The 5,211-nt window shown below is 41.2% G+C and overlaps 1 non-coding gene across 1 annotated transcript; it reads right to left on the reverse strand.

Moving 5' to 3' along the window:
* Positions 1-3,801: 3,801 nt before the first annotated feature.
* On the reverse strand, positions 3,802-3,874 carry TRNAG-UCC (transfer RNA glycine (anticodon UCC)). Its single transcript has one exon. It is a non-coding gene; the product is annotated as a tRNA-Gly (tRNA).
* Between the last annotated feature and the right edge of the window lie 1,337 nt (positions 3,875-5,211).

The following is a 5,211-nucleotide window of genomic DNA, read 5'->3' on the forward strand; positions in this document are numbered from 1 at the left end:
CATTTAGTTTCCTTGACCCGCAGTATCTTCTTTTGGCAAATAGCTGTAATGTCCCCCGCTCTGTCTACATGATGAGATTTTCACTGATATTCAAGTGGGATGGTGTATGTCACCAGTACTGTGAGTAGCTACTGAGGTCCTTCAGATGAAAGGGGCTGTTATTATCATTACTCGTCTTGGGGTCTTGATAAAAAGTTTTACCTGAAAGTGATATTGGTCTTAAAAAACTGTCCAACTTTAAACCTCTGTGACTTCTTATAAAAAAAAAAAAAGGATGCCAAAGGGTGGGACTCCATATGTATGGAGGCTTTGGTGACTGTGGCCAGTAGAGAGTCTTTTACTATCTTCTAAATCTTCAAACCTGGTCGTCGACTAAGGTTTGAAGATTTTCTGCATTATGTTTTGCTTAGATGGTGGATGAAATTTATTGAACCTATGACTATGGCAGTATTAGACTTCTAGAATAAAAAGAAAAGATAGAGATTATCTTGTCTAGTTCACTCATTTTAATGACAAAATTATTGGACCCCTGGCCCCCTAGACTCTCAATCCAGTGCCTTTGATATCACTTACAAGGCAGTATTTGATACCCACATGGGTTTACCTGAAATCTGTTAATTTTGCTATTTTTAAACGAAGCTAGAGACTCTTTTTTCTGTGTCTTTTAAGGCTTATTTACCTTGTGAGTCAAATAGGGGAACCTCAATAAGTTATCATCTTGGATGCACTCTGTGTCCTTTAAGGCTTATTTACCTTGTGAGTCAAATAGAGGAACCTCAATAAGTTATCATCTTGGACGGGTTAGGGGGTCAATAGGAATGCTGATGAGATTCGGTTTTTCAGTGGTTGGAGGAAACAGGAGAACAATTGCTCTACAGCCTCAAATATTCTGGGAAGCAGAACTCCCAAGCATGTCTTACTCTTTTGGCTGTTGAAATCATAGGTCTTCAATCCTCCAAATACAAGAAGAATTTTCACAACTGAAAATCCGGCATGATTTTTCACACTGACAAGAAAACCTATTAGAGGTGAGTAAAACTGTGTATCACCTCCAAGAAATGTTCTCCTTCTAAGAAGTTTTGGTAGCGTTTTCTATGAAGAATATTTCCATTTTTAAAATTTTAACAATGCTAATTCGAAATGACATTGCCAGTTTAAAATGTTATTAGAAACAATAAGCTTTGCTATAAAGGGCCTTTGATAATGCTAGAACTGGATTATTATACTTTTATAGATTACTGTTGTAAACTACAACATATTTTTAAGAGATTATATTTTTAATATTAGCTAATATTAACCCCAAAGATGAATTCTTTATATTTGTTTGTAGATTGCCAAGTCCTTTTCATTTTGTGTTTTGTCTTTCCCATCTTTTTTTCCCCCTTCTCCACCAGTCACGTTATATCGTACACACCTTCCTAACTGATTTTCCTGCATTAGCTCTTTCTGTTGAATTGTGCCTATTGATAACCTGGTTAAGCTTGGAACCTTATCTCCTGAACCCCCATCCTGGTGAGTTTCCCTTAGTTTTGGTCAAGAGAGGAACTTGGGTGGAAATATAGAAATGGAAGTCCACCAGATACGGGGATGAAAAGATGTAGAAGTGCCTGACGGGTACCAGCTTGTCCTCGCTGTCCTTCACTTTGTGGCCCTCTTATCTTCCTGACCACTGGATCTGCTAACAAACTATGCACCCAGGTCCACCATCAGATGCTTGACCTCAGACCTACAGAGGCTGTGACTGCTAGGGACCACAGCCCCCCTGTAACCACCGCGAGCTCTTCTTACAGCCCCACTTCAGAGTCTAACTGTGCTCAGCTTCTCAGATCTTTCTTCAAGCTCTGTGTCTTGTCCAGTGCAGTCAGTGTACCCTGGAAGCTTGCTAATGACTCTTCTGTCCTCTAAGTTTTCTACACCTTTCTGCTCCTCCCACAATTGTGAAAACTCTGATTCCTATAGTAAATCCCTTATTGCCATAGCACTTATGGTGGCTTTGCTGGACTGATCCACCCCAGGCTCATCCCTTGCTTTTCCCAGAACAAAATTCTTATAGTGGAAATGATCTGAACTGACCCTCCCTTTCCCCATTAATGCTTGACCATCAGCATCTCTCTTTTAAAACTCCCACTGTACAGAATTCTGAAGTCCTTCTCCCTGGCCTACCTGCCCCCCACACCTGCCTCTTTGGGAGTGTGAGGCCTCTGGTCTGACCAGTCACTCGAACACCAGAGGCTAAGATAGAGGGTAGAGCCCATCTCGATTCTGAGTCTCCTTTTGTCCCCTTTGAACTGGGGCCTTGGGCAAATTATTCGACATTTACTGGGTGCAGCTTCCTCACTTGTAAAAGGGAGAGGACGGTCCCAGCTATCTTATGGAATTGGTATGAGATGTCAGTACAAAGTAATCCACAAATACTGACTGGCTTCCTCTTCTTTACTCTGCCACCAGTCCTCAGCTGCCCTCCACGGAGAAGAAAGCTGTGGCCCCGTGGTCCCGATAATCCACTGCCTCTGCCCTCACAGTCCCAGTGGTGGAGGCTAGGGTGTGAACCGTGGGTGGAAGCCCTGAGCACTGGGGCAGGGGCATCTGGGTTCAGGGCCAAGGGAACCCTCTGTCTTTTAATGTGGCTGATTGTTCTTGTGAGTGATAATTGTGAAGAAGCCACATTAAAAAAAATTTGTTGACCTCCATGCTGGTTACAGATTTGAAGAATGGACAAAACGAGAGGAGAGAAATTTTTAAAAGGGACTTGGCTGTAAACGCAATACTAATTATAGATGCTTATACCCACGGCTTGTTATTTATGCCTAACAATTAGCATGCAGCACAATGACAATGATTCAAATCCTTAAATATGTCACACCGCTAACTTGTTTCATTCAATTGCAACCGTAAGTTCTCTCCATGGACACTTGTCTGTGGAACTTCGTTGTTCAGGTAACATGCTCGTCTGCTGACAACCCAGAAAGATGAAAGGAAGAACAGTTCCCACAAAGACAGTACCAATATGTAGTGATCTTTTTTACATTTTACCCCTCAAATAGTACTATGGGAGAGTTGTTATTCTTTTTTTTTTAAATCAATTTATTTTATTTTTGGCTGCATTGGATCTTCTCTGTTGTGTGTGGGCTTTCTCTAGTTGTGGCAAGCGGGGGTTACGCTTCGTTGTGGTGCGTGGGCTTCTCATTGCGGTGTCTTCTCTTGTTGTGGAGCACAGGCTCTGGGCGCGTGGGCTTCAGTAGTTGTGGCACATAGACTCAGTAGTTGTGGCTTGCAGGCTCTAGAGCGTAGGTTCAGTAGTTGTTGTGCACAGGCATAGTTGCTCTGCGGCATGTGGGATCTTCCCGGACCAGGGCTCAAACCAGTGTCCCCTGCGTTGGCAGGCGGATTCTTAACCACTGCACCACCAGGGAAGCCCAGAGTTGTTATTTGTATTCCCATTTTTTTCTGATAAGAAATGAAGGCTCAGGGAATATAAATAAATGAATAAAACCATAAAGATATAAACTGGACTCAAATAATATTCTGTTTTAAGCTCTTATTCAAATCTGTGTGGCAAAGCTGATCTGTTGGAAGGTATTTAATGACACACATAAATGCTTTAATTAATGGCATGCAAATGTGAAGAGAGATGGATTGGCATCAACTGGGATTTGGAGGACTAGGCCTGAGTTCTAGATGTAGGGACAAGTGTGTGACTGCTTATTTGTCCTTGGGGTCCAATTATCTTAGGTGTTTTTGTGGTTTTTTTGTTTGTTTATTTTGTTTTTTTGCTGTGCCATGTGGCTTGCAGGATATTAGTTCCCTGACCAGGGATTGAACCTGGGCCCTCAGCAGTGGAAGCACCGAGTCCTAACCACTGGACCACCAGGGAATTCCCACTTAGATGTTTTTGTTTTTTTGATGTTTGTTGGTGTCTGCCTGCACTTTGAATTCTGTAGGCTTCCTAAAATCTCCAAACTTTTAAAAACAATTCTTTGATTTCCCCAGCATGTTCTAGCATCTGTGAGCTTCTTGAACGGCCTAGCGTCATCTTTAATATTTCAGATACCGTAGTCTCTTCCAAACAAATAATAGCACCGCCTATCGACTGTGTGATTCCCTGCCAGGTGGATGTGTGGGTCCTTATGCCTGATGGCTCTTGAGGGGAGGAGGCTATGATTAATCTGAATTCTTTTTTTTTTAACTGAAGTATAGATGATGTACAATATTATATTAATTATAGATGTACAATATAGTGATTCACAATTTTTAAAGGTTATACTCCATTTATAGTTATTATAGAATATTAGCTCTGTACTCTGTGTTGTACAATATATCTTTGTAGCTTATTTCATACATAATAGTTTGTACCTCCCCATTGATAACCACTAATTTGTTCCCTATATCTGTGAGTCTATTTTGCTAGTTTGTTGTATTTTTTAGATTCCACACATAAGTGATATCATACAGCATTTGTCTTTCTCTGTCTGACTTATTTCACTTAGCCTAATACCCTCCAAGTCCATCCATGTTGTTGCAAATCGCAAAATTTCACTCTTTTTTTATAGCTGAGTAGTATTCCATTGTATATATATATATATATACCATGTCTTCTTTATCCATTCATCAGTTGATGGACATTTAGGTTGCTTTCATACCTTGGCTATTGTAAATAATGTTGCTGTGAACATTGGGGTGCATTTATCTTTTTTGAATTAGTGTTTTTATTTTTGTGGATATATACCCAGGAGTGGAATTGCTGGGTTATATGGTAGCTCTATTTTTAGTTTTTTGAGAAACCTTCATACTGTTTTCCATGGTGGCTACACCAATTTACATTCCCACCAACAGTGTACAAGAGTTCCCTTTTCTCCACATCCTCACCAACAATTGTTATTTGAGTTCTTTTTTTAAAAAATAAATTTATTTAATTAATTTATTTATTTTTGGCTGTGTTGGGTCTTCATTGCTGCATGCAGGCTTTCTCTAGTTGTGGAAAGCGGGGGCCACTCTTTGTTGCGGTGCATGGGCTTCTCATTGCGGTGGCTTCTCTTGTTGTGGAGCACAGGCTCTAGGCACTCAGGCTTCTGTAGTTGTGGCACATGGGCTCAGTAGTTGTGGATTGCAGGCTCTAGAGCACAGGCTCAGTAGTTATGGTGTACGGGCCCAGTTGCTCCACGGCATGTGGGATCCTTCCGGACCACGGCTCGAACCCGTGTCCCCTGCATT

Source organism: Mesoplodon densirostris, chromosome 10 (genome assembly GCF_025265405.1).
Source record: "Mesoplodon densirostris isolate mMesDen1 chromosome 10, mMesDen1 primary haplotype, whole genome shotgun sequence".
Lineage (NCBI taxonomy): Eukaryota > Metazoa > Chordata > Mammalia > Artiodactyla > Ziphiidae > Mesoplodon > Mesoplodon densirostris.